Here is a 14,860-nt window from a genome sequence, read left to right as displayed (position 1 = left end):
ACAACCCCAGCTAGATTTCAGAGCATTTTCACTGTTCCTATATCAGCACTTATGATACACTTGCTCATTGCATTACTATTCAATCTTCTAAATTCTTTCCTGAATATATGGAAGCACAGCCACATAGGAAAAGGTCAGCATGAGCCAAGCTACATACACAAGGAACCATCACAAACATCCATGGTTGGGTGGGAGGTGGAGTTGAAAGTGTAATTGTGGTCACAATATTTGGTTGCTGACTTGCTGGTCTCCAGCCTGGCTCATGTTATCCTTTCCTCCACACAACTGTGTACTCGCATACACAGTTTGATGAAAGAATTTTGCAGCATAAATTGGCCCTTGGGCATTGTTGGTTAAATTTCCAAGGATCTGCTCCCTTCAGATCCTGGAATGAGTGGGTAAAGAACCCCATCACCTCTGCCCCTATGGCTTCTGAGTCCAACAATTAACTCTCACTGGCCAACTGTCCTCACCCCTTGCAAGCACAATGCTGAGAGGGAAGCCATCCATCCACAGCAATGTACAGTCACTAGCAATAAGGCTCTTTTCCTCACTGATTAGATAGGAAATCAGAAGCATATCTGAATGTAACTATGCAGCTTAGATCTATGTGGGCTGTGGAATTGGCGGCGGGGGGAAGCACAACAGTGATGAATTTCTGCGGTGTCAAAAATTACAGATAAAGCAGGCAGCAGTCACCAGGGAACCACTAATGTAAATGATAAGTAATATTTCAGTCCATGCACTGTGCAAACAATGGTCAGTGTAAAAAAAATTACATCAAGCAGAGCCCCACTGAGTCACATGAGGGGGGGGGGAAGCATGCTGAGTTGTATACTGGAAAATTTATTACTAAGAGCCATGAACTTGCATTTGAATGGAAATGTTGATTATGAATAAACCTGCCATAGATTTGATAAAGCTGATAATACATTTGCTTTCCAAATATAGCTAGATTAGCCCATGGCAGTCTGTTTCTCATTCTAATCCAAATTAGAAAATCATTCAAAGTGCAAAGGAGAAAGCCTTGTGTTAGATTGATATCAAACAGTCGATGCTACAATTGGAAAGTTTAACGAGGACACATGCATTTGCACATGGAAAATAGGGCAGGGCTTGTTCTGACCTGAATCACCTTCTCATTGTCACAATTAATATCCTGATTCCTATTTTTATGTACTAGGCAGAGGTGACTAAACCAAAGGATATAGACACAGCTATGGAGAAACAGGGAGTTAAAAATGCTCAACATTACAAAATGTTAGCAAAATTGTGCTGATGTTTTTTCTTAGTTTATTAGGAAAGCATTTCATTCCAGATTAATACACGTAGTGTCAAAGAAAGAAAATGTGGCAAAAAAAGAAACATAAACCTGTCAGGTTGCCTCTGCCTACTCTTCCTATGATTCCTTTCTCTGCCCTCCACAGCCCCCAGATGTTTCTGGACAAGAACTCGCATCAGCCCCAGCAAGCATGGACAATGGCCGCATAAGCAACATCTGGAGCGCCAAAGGTCCCCCACACCTGGTCCACAAGTACATTTGTAAGTTCAGCAGCGCAGAAACCTTTTGCTTCTGCTGCTCTGTAAAATGCAGCATACAGTAATCATTGTCACAAAAACCTAAGATTTGTCTGATAAGCATGTATGATAATACACATTGAAGGACACATCCCTTAGATCAGGGTTGGGGAAACTGTGACCTCCATTCGTTGATGGACTCCCAAGTCCCATTAGCCCCAGATGGTGTGGCCCAGTGATCAGAGATGATGAGAGTTGGGAGTCCACCAGCATCTAGAAGGCCACAGCATTAGGGATGAATTCCTACACTTTTACAAGCAAGCCTTTCCTGCATTCTTGTCAACTGAATCAATATTTTTGTGAAACTGTTATTAGTAGCTTTTCCAGATATCTTCAGGTGCCAGTTTTAGGATACGAATACGGCTTTTAGCTGTGCCCACAGCTGCTTATTGAACATCAGATTCTAACAATTGTTTCTGGGAGATTTGGGGAAAGCCAGAGATTAAGAAGGTGGGATGCGGGTGGCTCTGTGGTCTAAACCACAGAGCCTAGGACTTGCCAATCGGAAGGTCGGCGGTTCGAATCCCCGCAATGGGGTGAGCTCCCGTTGCTCGGTCCCAGCTCCTGCCAACCTAGCAGTTCAAAAGCACGTCCAAGTGCAAGTAGATAAATAGGTACCGCTCTGGCAGGAAGGTAAACAGCGTTTCCATCCGCTGCTCTGGTTTTGCCAGAAGCAGCTTAGTCATACTGGCCACATGACCCGCAAAAACTGTCTGCGGACAAACATTGGCGCCAGTAAAGCAAGATGAGCACCACAACCCCAGAGTCGTTCGCGACTGGACTCAACTGTCAGGGGTCCTTTACCTTTACCTTTTAGAGATTAAGAAAGCCATGCCCTTTTTATAACTCAGGGGCTTGGTAAGTCAGACAAAAGGTTTTCCATCCCCTACAAGTAGTTTTATGCAATCATAATGGCAAAAGGCATTTTAACCTCCCTCTTTGCAATAAGTTTTTATACGTGCATTACTGTTTTAAACACTGAAAGCATCGACCGGTACACAAATTACAGGAGCCATACAAATAGCAACCTGATTGCAGTACTTCAATGCTCTAGCCCTCTGCTGGATAGCATTTAAAGCGCACAGCTCTGCCTCCAGTGCAGAATCACTTTCACCTCAGAGGACAGGGACCTCTGCCAACTGTAGGGTTTGATTTCAGTCTCCAATGGCACATTGTGATGACATTCATAGGTGCCTGTTTATAGCCAGAAACTAATTAGAGCTCATGCTGCATTACACAGCCTGCATTACGGAATTCTTATGCACAGTAGCAGGAATTGTGTTTAATCTCATTTGGCTTTCTCTTTTCCTGGATATCAGGGCATGTCATTGTTTTTTGTTTTTTTTTTAAAAAAGGACAACAACACAGAGATCATTTTTACAATTAGATGAAGACAAGTGTGATGCTAGAAGATAAATTATCTGAACCATTTGTGCTCGTGGATGTCAATGTCCATGCAGGTCTGAAGAACTGGAAATTTTGATTTGTGTATTTTCCCCCCAATGCAATTTTTTTTACTGTGCATTATGTGAAGCATTTATCTGACCACTGGTTTAAGCTTACCCAGGAAGCTTTAAATGAAAAACTTAATGTTAATAGATACCAGGTGTAATTTGAGAAAAGAAAAACAGCTAAATTCTGGGCTGCAGCTATTAAAACACATAGTAAGTTGACAGCAGAATATATTATCACACTGAATTAATATAAATATTACTATTTTTTGGAATATTTTGTTTAATTGCTCTACTGTCATGCATAATGTGTGCTTCCCTGAACCACTATAAATTCGGCCAAAAAATGTATTTTTACATCCCTCCAAATGTTTGAGATCAATGTTTCTTCATGGGTGTATGCCACAATTTAGGGGCAAATGAGGGGGGGAAAGCCTCTCCACATCCCATTGTTGCACAAAATGTGTACAGTGGTACCTCTGGATGCGAACGGGATCCGTTCCGGAGCCCCGTTCGCATCCTGAAGTGAACGCAACCTGCCTCTGCAGGTCGCGATTCGCCGCTTCCGTGCATGCGCGTGACATCATTTTGAGTGTCTGCGCATGCACAAGCGGTGAAACCCAGAAGTAACACGTTCCATTATTTCCGGGTCGCCGCGGAGCGTAACCTGAAAATGCTCAACCTGAAGCATATTTAACCCGAGGTATGACTGTACACAGATAGCATGAGAGAGTTGATATTTGAGCCACAAGAGGACATAAATCCTATCCAGGTCTTTGCTTTTGTGCAAACTCTACATGTGAGCAGGGCAACTGGGGAGACGGCAATGTGGGGACAGAGCTTGATGCCCTCATGCTCACTTGTGTATAGGGTTTACACATGACCAGAACACACAAATAGGGCTATAAGGAATAAAATGTGTAAGATCTGAGCCACTAAGAAAAAGCCTATGTATTCAACAAAATTTGAATACCACTTAAGCATAAATGAAATGAAAGGACCACATTTCACCTTGAAATTTTAGGGCCGTAGGATACCTTCCCATACTGTTTAACCGAATCCACTAATCTTTGGCAGGAGTTTCCAGCCACTTGGAATGCATGCAAAACCCCAGCTGATATTTCTATGCCTCTAGTGGAAGCTATCCTTTTCCAGGGGCATTGGAACTACAAAAATGAAATATGTACCCTACTTTTTGCTGTTGCGTTGAATAGACTCTACAAGCAAACTGTCCCAACCACAAAGATCAAACAGAGTCGAAGTTTAAAACTTCATTTTGCCCTCACATAGACCACGGGGAAACCCTTGTTTGCAGTGGCACTAGAAGCTGGGAGAACCCTGATCCAATATGTGCAGCTATAGCCCATGTGGTAGCAGCTGCATGCTCATGCTGGTAGTGCAGAGGCAGACAGAACCAGCAAGCAGGTGGTGATGCGCCCCATTACTGCACTTCAGCACAGGGGGCTGTACACATGGCAAGATTCTTGCAAACGTTGTTCTCCCCGCGTGTGCCATTGCATGGAGCAAAACCTTCGCAATGGAGGAGGCAGTATCTCGGAAGGCCCTAACTTTCACTGCTGTGTGGCTGCTGCTCTCAAAAGCATGGAAACTGCCAAGCTTCAGAGGTAAAACGAGGCTTTGCTTTTCAAGCAGACTCTTGCAATAGGCCGGATGGAACGCTGACTAGGCATGTGCTGGTGCAGCAAATGACTGTCTGCGTATTGCTGACTTTGTGCCGCGGAGAACATACAGCAGAGGGCACTGGGACCACTCCAGATTTCAGCACTGCATCATTTTGGGAAGTGCTCTTCTAGATATTTCTCACAATGCATGGGACCTTTTTAAGAAAGAAAGAAAGAAAGAAAGAAAGAAAGAAAGAAAGAATCTCTTTGTGCCAGCATAAAACTGTCAGAAACAACTCAGCCTAGACATCCGATCCAAAGAAACACAGAAAAGGTCTCCTGTCTGTGGAGAGATCATGGGATAAAGATGTTGTCACTTTAAAACTATGGGATGTCAACAGGTGAAAGGAAGGATGACTAGGACTGCAATTCTGCATATACTTACCCAGGAGTAAGTCCATCAGTGAGGCTTACTTCTTAATAAAAATGCATAGGATTCTGCTGTATCTTCAGTCCATGTTTCAAAAACCCCAAACCAAAGCCACCGGAAAAGATTCTCACTTACTTGAATGGATGTGAAAGAGAAATCACAACCTATAAAAGACTTGGCTGTTTCCTTGGCAGTATAGAAAGATGCCATTGGTCATAACCATGGGCAAATGAGCCCATTCTTGAATGCCTAAGCATCTGACATTAAAAACAACGCAGGAGGAGAGCTTATACATAATAAAATGGCTTTGATCATCTGTTTGATCTGCCTTCCTTATACAAAATGCATGAATGCTGTTATTTTCCCTGAAAGAGCAATATTGACAAGTCATAGTAATGTTTCTGTTCAGAGCACTTTTCTGAAAACATTTTCACAGCGGGGGTTTTGCTCGCTTGCTGCAGCCTCTCTAGGCCAGCTCTTGCGATTAATGGTAGCCTTGTTTGTTTGCCTTATTAAATGAGCTGCCAATATATTGTGTGCACATTAATGGGCTCTCCACACTTCCAGCTCCCCTCAGCAGCACCGAGTCCTTTCTAACAGTGTTCAGCCATTAAAATGAACTTCTTGCAAGAGCCAAAGCATTTATTGGCTCAGCCAAGTCAGCTAAGGTATCGATGCCAGTGTCAAGGGAAAATGCTAATCATTTGCCCTACGGGCTAATGTTTTAAAGATGAAGATGCAGGAAGTGTCATGTTTACAAATTGGTTAATTCATTTCAGGCACAATAGATTTTCCATATATATATATATACACACACACACACACACACACACACACTCCCTTGTTAAAAAGTTGCTATTTCACATTAAAACAGTAATGAAATATAGATGGTTTGTTTTCCTTTGCTTGGTACAAAAACTGCAGAAGGCTTTCCTTTCCTTTTGGCAGAATGTTGCTAACAAAGAACAATTGAGGTATTTGGAGGGTGGCAAGGACTAGAACACTGCAGCATGTTAATGAACACCACCATCTTGTGGATTTCTTAGGTAACACAGCCGAACAAATGCTGCTAAGCAAGACTGCAGAACAGCTGCATGACACCTAGACAAAATAAAATAATAATAATAAGATGAAGAAGAAGAAGAAGAAGAAGAAGTACTTCCTTCAGTTCAGCAGACTCCATGTTGTTTTGTTTGGCAGGGTCAGCAACTAATTCTGTGCACTTTCAAAATGATTTTTTCTGAAGCCAGAAATAGGAATTCAAAGAGTCAGCACACACACACACACACACACACACACACACACATTCAAGTGTGATCATAGACTCATAAAATTGTAGAGTTTGAAGGCACCATGAGGGCCATCTAGCCCAATCTCTGCACTGCAGGAATCTTTGCCCAAGGTGGGGGTTCAAACCCATGACTGTGAGATTAAAAGTCTCATGCTCTACCAACTGAGCTAACGGCTACAACCTTAATTGTTCTTAGCAAAGAGGGTTTTTCACTTTTCTTCATTTGATACCACTGCTAATCTTAGCTGGTAAGAAACTCACTCCTTTCTTTTATTGATGGGATGACCCACTTCAGATCACAGAAGAGTTCTTACCCAAGTTAAGGCAGTGACAGAGCTTCTATTGCTATCAACGAGGGCATAAGCCTAAAAAGCCAAACACATGTTCCTGATACAATGCATAAATTGTTAGGCTTGAATCTGGCCCATATTTACTGAATTTCCTGATCAATCATGAGCTTCACTGGTTTCCCCTAAATCTATCTCTCTCTGTCTGACCTACCTATTTTTCTGTTATGATGACCTTTTGACTGGCTACTGACTGATAGGGCTGCTGTTAGCAGGGGGAACTCTCTTTTGCAGGCTATACATTCTGCTTTCTGGTAAGCAGAACCTGGATAAAAGAGGTAGTCTTTGATCATGTGACCCAGAGTTTGTGACAGTGTAATAAGAGTTCTAGTTAGGGATGTGAGTTCAAGCCTTCTTCACACATTATTTAGGAACTGCTTCTCTGTGCTGTAAATTCACAACTAGGGTGGGACGGCAATAGTGGGGTGGTGATGCTGGAATCTACCATTCACTCTTCCCACCACACAGTTTCTTTGTCCACATACTGTGGGAAACTGGCTTCTACAGGTGCATTGCAAGGGCATAATTCTGCAGCTGGAATGGGAAATGGCAGTTTAAAGGCATATTGCTTCTGAAGAAGACAGAAGGAGAAAGAAGAGAAAAGAACCAGCAGGCTTTAGAGAAATTCTGACCTTGATTACTTGATTACATAACCTCAATCCTTTGTCTACCTTAATTTGCTTTTTGGATGTTTATTGCAAAAGAGTGAATTACCATTATCCAGCATCTGTTAAGATGGCTTTTATTTCTAAGAGGTTATTCCACAACATCATATGTCAACTATACAGTAGTTGTACTGAGTATTTTGAAAACACTGTAGATTGGAAACTGAAGTGATTAAATCCTTATTGCAAAACAACAACATTCCATAAAGCACTGGGTATGTATTTTAAAACAATAGCCACTGAACGAAAACCTACTGTGATTAAACATAAAAGTATATTAGGCACTGGCTGTGTGATGCGGAGTAATTATGCTGCCAAGCCTTTATTTATGCATGAATTGTTCAATAAAAACTCAGAGTCAAGAGCTATCAGTTTCTATCATCCAACTCACTCCATTATGGAAAGAACAGAATGATGGACAGCAAGCATGGGGAAACCTTGGAGCCTCCAGATGCTGCTGGACTCCCCTGTAGCCCAACAATTGGCCAAGTTGGCTGGGGCTGGAGGAAGTTGAAAGCCCAACAGCATCTGCTGCAGAGCAACCACTTCCCCTGGAACTGGTCTTTCCTCCCTCCAGACAAATGGGAACATAGAAATTGCACTTAGGAGGAAACACACAAACACCAATGTCTGTTTTCAAAGATGAGATTCCCGCACTGCCTTCTTCCTCTAGGCAGAATGAACCGATACCACAAAAGAGTTTCACATCTAAGCTCAGCTTTCAAACCTGGCACTTTTCCAACCATTTTCATTCCTGTCTCTGGGTCTGTCACTGTCCCTTAATTTACAGCCAATAATATCCACTAGTGCAAGTTCCCTTGTGCTTCAATCAGATGGGAAGACTTCATAAAATATCAGTGCTTTAATGATTTCACAAAAGAGTTGTGTTCTCTCTTGGAATCCTTAATCAGATGAAATAGGCCCTGAGGGTGCATCCAGACCGACAGTTGTTTTGCAAGATCTGATACAGTTATTTGCTCAAAGTAGTAAACACAGATTGCACAGTATCTGTTAAGGTTCAGCATTCTAGTTCAGGATTTTTGCATAAAGGTTTATACACTATATTAAACAGATAAAACCTTCCAACAATTGGACAGAAGTTTAATGCCATCCTTCCTTTTCTACCTCTGCTGTTGGAGACAGTATACCTAGTCTGAATATACCAGTTGCTGGGAATCACAAGTGGGATGAGTGCTCTCCTACTCGGGTTCTGCTTGCAGGCTTCCCATTGGGCATCTGACTGGCCATTGTGAGAACAGGACGCTGAACTAGATTTCCCTCGAACTTGAAAATGACTCCTTTCCACATTTTCTTTAGCATTAGAAAAACAATTGTTCTTTGTTGCTTTTGATAGAGAAATATTTAAAACAGGATGATCAGTAAGCCCAGTCATTATATGCTAGTGGCACTGAGGTTCACAACATGGAGTGAGAAATATTTACACTACCACACCTCCTGTCTCATTTCTTATTAGAAATATTGACACACACACACACACCATTTCCCTACCTTCTAAAGCACACATGTTTCTATAACGCCCATCAGTATGCATGCGGGGAGGTCACACAGGGCTTAAGATGTGAGCATCTACCACTGTGGCAAGTGAATTCTTTGTGGCAAGTGAATTCAAAGGCATTATCCAGGTTGCAACCCATATCAAGTCTGGAGGAGGCAGTGAAAGCTGGTCCATTAGGGCAAATGAGGCATCCCTCCACCAAGCACAATCCACCCTCAGCCAGCTCCCACCTGCCTCCTTCCTTACAACTTGTCCACAAGGCGGCACTGTCTGTCAGCGCCCTCCACCTTAGCCTTTGTAGAGTTCAGCCAATAGGAGGATGGGGACAAAATCAGAATTAGTTGGCTCTGGTTGGCCTCCCTGCCTTTGCCCTACCAGTCCCAAGGCTACCAGGCTCCATAGGGAGCAGGTCCTGAACATGGAACCCGAGACAGATTAAATCAGGATCCAGCCTGTATACCACTACCCAACTTTGGCCAAAGAAGGACAACAAAGAGCCAAACAAGCCTCTTGAACAGCAACATGATACAGCAGGCCTGGCCAGATGATAGTGCCCAGCTTCTATAAATGCTTCTGCTTTAAGTTAACTCTCTTGCGTAACAAGGGAATTCATCTTCCTGATCTTTGTTTGCTACCCTTTGCCTTACTCAAAGAACCATCCGCACTGACTCCTAAGAAAAAGCCAGGTCTGACACTTTTGTACTCACAGAAATAAACAGGGTAAACGAAAGCTAACTCAGGACACCATCTACATTCAGCAGACTGAGCAGCCACATTGGGTGCACTCTTCCCCTCTAGGATGAGATGTCTTGTATTTCTATTTAAATAATAATTACTTCTGAACTTGTATCTATACATAAAGATTACCACACACACATGATGCCCATGCATGCACAGCCAATAGACCTAAATATTGCCTGGTGGCTGAAGAATACTATTCCTGGCAACTCTGAAATCACTGGATATAATCATGTGTTTAACTGTAACTATTTATTAAATGATTTAACTGTTTTAGGTTTTGTGGGGGTTTTTTTTAATTGTGGGTATGTATGTTGCCCTAAACTCCTTTGGGAGGAAGAGTGGGATAAGAAGTTCAATATATAAATAATAATAATAATAATTCTTTCAAGGCCTAAGGAGAATGAGGCTGTGCCACTCAGCACTGTCTTCTGAAAAATACTAGCTCTCAAATGAGCTTCAGAAAACAATCAATTGCTTGTTTCCATTTGAAGGCTACAGTTGATGCCAGAGAAATGATTCTGGGGTGCCAATGCCTCCAATTGTTTAAAACCCTTAAAAGAACATTTATATTTTTCTAACATAGATAAACATTCAGCTGACTGGCTTCCGTCCATATATTAAACTGCCCTCTAGTGTTTTCTGCTCAGTACTGGAGCAAAATGGCCATAAATATTTAAATAACTGCCGCTCCACGATCAAAGCAATTCATAAGAATAATGGTTTTTAAGAAGACAAATGAAGAACAGCTGAGGGCACTTGAAGTAAAAGTTCACATGCCAGCCAAAAGTGTGCTGTGAGGTGAACTTATGTGTGTGTGTCTGCCACAGTCAGAAAGCCACATCACCGGCTTCTTTCTGCGTTTAGCAGGGCTGCCTGCCAAATCACATATTTTATCAACAACGAGAAGTATTATATCCCTCGCAGCAGTTCTCAACCTGCGGGTCCCCAGATGTTGTTGTACTACAACTCTCATCATCCCTGAACTCTGGCCTTGCTAGCTAGGGGTGATGGGAGTTGTAGTTCAAGAACATCTGGGGACCCACAGGTTGAGAAAGGCTGCCCTAGGGAGCTTGGAGCAGGAAACATGGCCCTCTCCTCCCATTTGAGGCTCAAAAAACCCTGTGAGGTAGGCAAAGCTAAGAGACAATGTCTGACCTAAGGTCACCCAGTGAGCTTTATGGACGAAGCTCACCGAGTTGAATCCAATGAAGTCACTGCATGAGCGGAATAATGTCCACTCATGCAATAAAGCTTCCCCTCCCTCTTCTCTCCGTGTTCAGTCTACACACACACACACACACACACAGAGAGAGAGAGAGAGAGAGAGGGAGGGAGGGAAACGTATCTTCTCTGGTGGATTGGAGGGAAACCCAGAGCAGATCTGGGGTTATGGGATATGCATGGGGAAGAGAGGGAAGGGAATTCTGTTGAGTGAGCAGAAGTTCTCTTCTCTGTGCAATGACGTCACTGGATACAACTCATAGTCTTTCCACTCCTCATCCAAGACTATGACCCAGCCTTTCCCAACCTGCTGCCCTCCAGACGTTTTGGACTGAACATCCACTAACCACTACAGCACACTGGATGTCTTTTATCACACTGCTCTATCCATACTGTGCAAAGTCAAAATGGCAGCTGCTTGACTTGGTGGATCCCTTATGGCAGGGTGTTCCTGGTCGATCTCCCAGTCGATTGTGTGATCCTGATGGATCCCCACGCCCCCCCCCAAAAAAGCTCAACAACTTTGGTGAAGGCTCCCCCAAAAAAGCTCAACAAATTTGGTCAATCCAATGATGGGTAGATCACTGTCAGTGTTTTTAAAGGGGGAGTAGATCGCAGTCTCTTGGAAGTTGGACAACCCTGCCTTATGGTGTCAGCCAGTGTGCACAGATTGGTCAAGAGCTAGAAAGCAAAGTATCCATCATATTTTCAGAGTGAGCCATCAAGTGGTGCAACCCAGCAGACAGCAAACTATAGCTTGAGACTTTTTTGGGGGGTGGGGGTGGGGAATCCCAAATAATTATTAAATCAGTCCTGGCATTTAAGTGTTAAAATAGACCATATATTTACATCTGGTTTGTCTCGGTTTATGCAATTTGCCTGGCTATTGGTGAACCTTGAGTCAATTACACATTTTATTTATCTTGTAAATCAAATTGTAGTTTCCCAAAGAAGCAATGGGGTTTTGATCAAAATGTTGGCAAATGTACTAACAGGTAGAGCTGGATAATAATGGGCTAATAAAGAGGCTGATGGTGTCATCTAATGAGACGCCCTTAAATTAATTAATTAAACACAACTGCCTATTAAAATCATCTGTTTTCCATTATGGAGCTATGATTCAATATTTCACTTCTGCATCCCTCTCCTTTACTATGAATGACTTATGAACACTGTCCCTTCTCCACTAGGAGGCAGGGAAGTTCCAATATTACCACCATTTTATTACTTGTTGTGAAGAACAGGCCCATTCAATGTTTCTCCAGCATTATCTTGTTTTTGAGCTAGCCTTCACTCTTAAAAACTTCCCACCAGCGGCGTAGCGTGGGTTGTCAGCACCCGGGGCAAGGCAAGTAATTTACGCCCCCTAACCCGGGGCAAGGCAAGTAATTTGCGCCCCCTAACCCGGGGCAAGGCAAGTAATTTGCGCCCCCTAACCCCTAACCTGCCGCCGCTGCCAGCTTCTTCTTGCTGCTGCCTGGTCTGGTCTGGTGTGGTTCTCTCCCGCGCTCAGCGCTGCACTGGGCGGCCGCTGCAGTGTCCCTCCCCCAGATAGTCCCTCGCTCTCTCTCCGCACCGCACGCCTGGCACCCACCCCCTCCACAGTGGGCGGCGACCCAGCGGCTCGGATCGGATTCGCACAGCCAGCACTGCAGTGAGGGAGAGTGAGTGAGCCAGGTAGGGGCAGAGAGCTGCGAGTCCGAGCGCCCCCCACCCCAGATGTTGCGCCCGGTGCGGCCGGGCCCCCCTGCACCCCCCACGCTACGCCACTGCTTCCCACTTTCTTCACACTATAGGGAGCTCATGGTTTGTGCTCCCCCCTTGCCAATTTCACACTCCTCAAGCTTAATTTGTGTAGTGCCTGAATCCTAGACAGTGATGTACTAAGAAAGGAAGCTGTCTCCAGCATGCACAGAGTGGTGGTCCATCACCCCTGACTGAACAACTGCACCAGTTTGGCTGGCCCCACATACTTACAATTAAGAGAAGGAGGGGAGCAGGGCTTCTGGGACAAAAGGCATGGCTGAAACACAGCTCAATCCCCTACCACACTCAAAAAAGACTATTCTGCCTCCTTCACTTTGCTTTTACCAGTCTGGTCCTTGTCCTGTCTTACCAAGCTAATCTTACCCCTTCACAGTCATTTCTACTTATCCATGCCCTTTTCTCCTCTGAGGGGTTTTAGTCTTCCCTCCCCCACCCAGATTCAATAGTTGTCTGTGATGGTAGCAGCCATGGAGAGGGCAGGAAAGACAATTTATACTCTCTCCTCTGTTGAGGCTTCTTTCTGCAGTCCCAGCTTCTAGTTTGAATTCCACCCTAAAATAGTTGCAATCACACACTGGTTGCACAATTCAGGTTGCACAATTATGTCTCAAATAATTTTTTTACTGCTTCTGCCTGCCTGTGTTGTCTTAAGGTCTGAAACAGATTTTTTGGGTATTTTTCTTATCAGCTCACCATCTCAGCTGAAAGCTTCTCATTTCTTGTGTGTCTTTGAGCTTCCCCACCAGCTCCCCTGTGCCTTTATTGATTGATCTGTAAGGTTGTTGGGTTTTTTAAAGACACATTTGACAGGCAAAATGAAGCACAAGACTATACTCTATTGTAAGTTTCTGGACAGATTTTTCTGTAGTATTGAGCGGCTTCACTTGACAATACAGAGAGATGTGCCGAACTTCAGGAAGCATGATCAGAATACAGAAGATTATATAAAAACCAAGAAAGAGTATTGTAGCGCCTTAAAGTCTAATACATTTATTGGATAACAAGGTTTTGTAGACTAGAGCTTATTTCATCAAATGTATGTTGTCCACAAATTGTTATTAATTCTTCTTATTCACAAGTTTATTGTTTTATATTTTTTGTAAACTGCTTTGAGGGTTGTTGTTTTTTTTAGAGTTAAGCAGTGTATACATTTTATGAAATAAATAAACAGACATACATATCTGTTCAGAGATGGGAAATGTGGCTGTGAAGTCTCCCCCCCTCCCACTACAGGTATTAAAGTATAATGGTATAGATAGCAAGATATTGTTAAATGCACCAGGCCATTCATTATCTTACAAATAAACTGGTCTGACTGGTTCAGCAGGTTCCTCTTACAGATTCTAAAGTCTAAACTAATATACACAGGGTCACAGGTTTGGAAGGGATTCATGGGTATCATTCAGACTGACACCCCCCCCCCCCAATCCACAACATATAAAACACTATTATCAGTGACAGCAAATGTGATTGGGTCACTTTGTTCTTAACTTGTTTACATTTGGGTACAAGAATAGTTGTTACATATATGGTTGTGTATGCACTCTGATCAGTTTACTGGTGGGACAGTACCAGATGAAAGGGAGTCCTATGTCTCTTCCAGTGCTAATCAAATGACCAGATTGAGGTGTGTGTGCTTGCAATGGCCAAGCAAAGGCATGTTCAGTTGGATCAGGAGCACAGTTAGTTCTCGCCATGTGTCTGGAGTTCTTGTCTCTCCCAAGCATGGATGGTAAGTGTTGTCTATTATTAATGGAGAGCCTCTGTACACCAGGGTTTGTGGCTTCAATGTGATTGCAGCAACAGCCCTCATTGCACAGCTACCTGCAAAAGAAAGCTAAGGAGGACCCATGAAAGCTTATGCCAGATGTTTTCAACCTTCAACGGCTCCCTTAACCAACTACATTCTTTCTGCGGCACCCCTGTGGGGCTCAGGAGCCCAGTTATGTCACCCCTTGTCCGCAGAGCTGGCAGCCTCTCACCCTTTTCAAATACCCTCCCTTGTGGAGTCTTCCCTCGGCCTCCTCTCCCCTCTCCTGGGGAGTCCTCTGGGTAGCTGCTGCTGCCACCCCTGGTCTCTGAGCTGCCCCACCCCACCCCAAAGAGAGGAGCCTCCCAGAGGCACCATTCGCCTGTGGAGCTTATAGCTGGGGCTGCTGCAATAAACAGCTGTGCAAGCCTTTGGGAGACAGAGACAAGAGAGGGCATCAGAGGAGGGAGGGAAGGAAAGA

At 43.7% G+C, this 14,860-nt stretch overlaps 1 protein-coding gene across 3 annotated transcripts in view; it reads right to left on the bottom strand.

The window, feature by feature from the left end:
- Positions 1–14,860, bottom strand: part of PPP2R2B (protein phosphatase 2 regulatory subunit Bbeta) — a 250,394-nt gene that overhangs the window by 212,649 nt on the left and 22,885 nt on the right. The gene's annotated exons all lie outside the window — the stretch shown is intronic.

This window comes from Podarcis pityusensis (genome assembly GCF_964106645.2).
Source record: "Podarcis pityusensis genome assembly, chromosome: 2".
Lineage (NCBI taxonomy): Eukaryota > Metazoa > Chordata > Lepidosauria > Squamata > Lacertidae > Podarcis > Podarcis pityusensis.
Note: the sequence above shows the minus strand (reverse complement) of the source record. Positions and strands in the feature narration are given on the sequence as shown.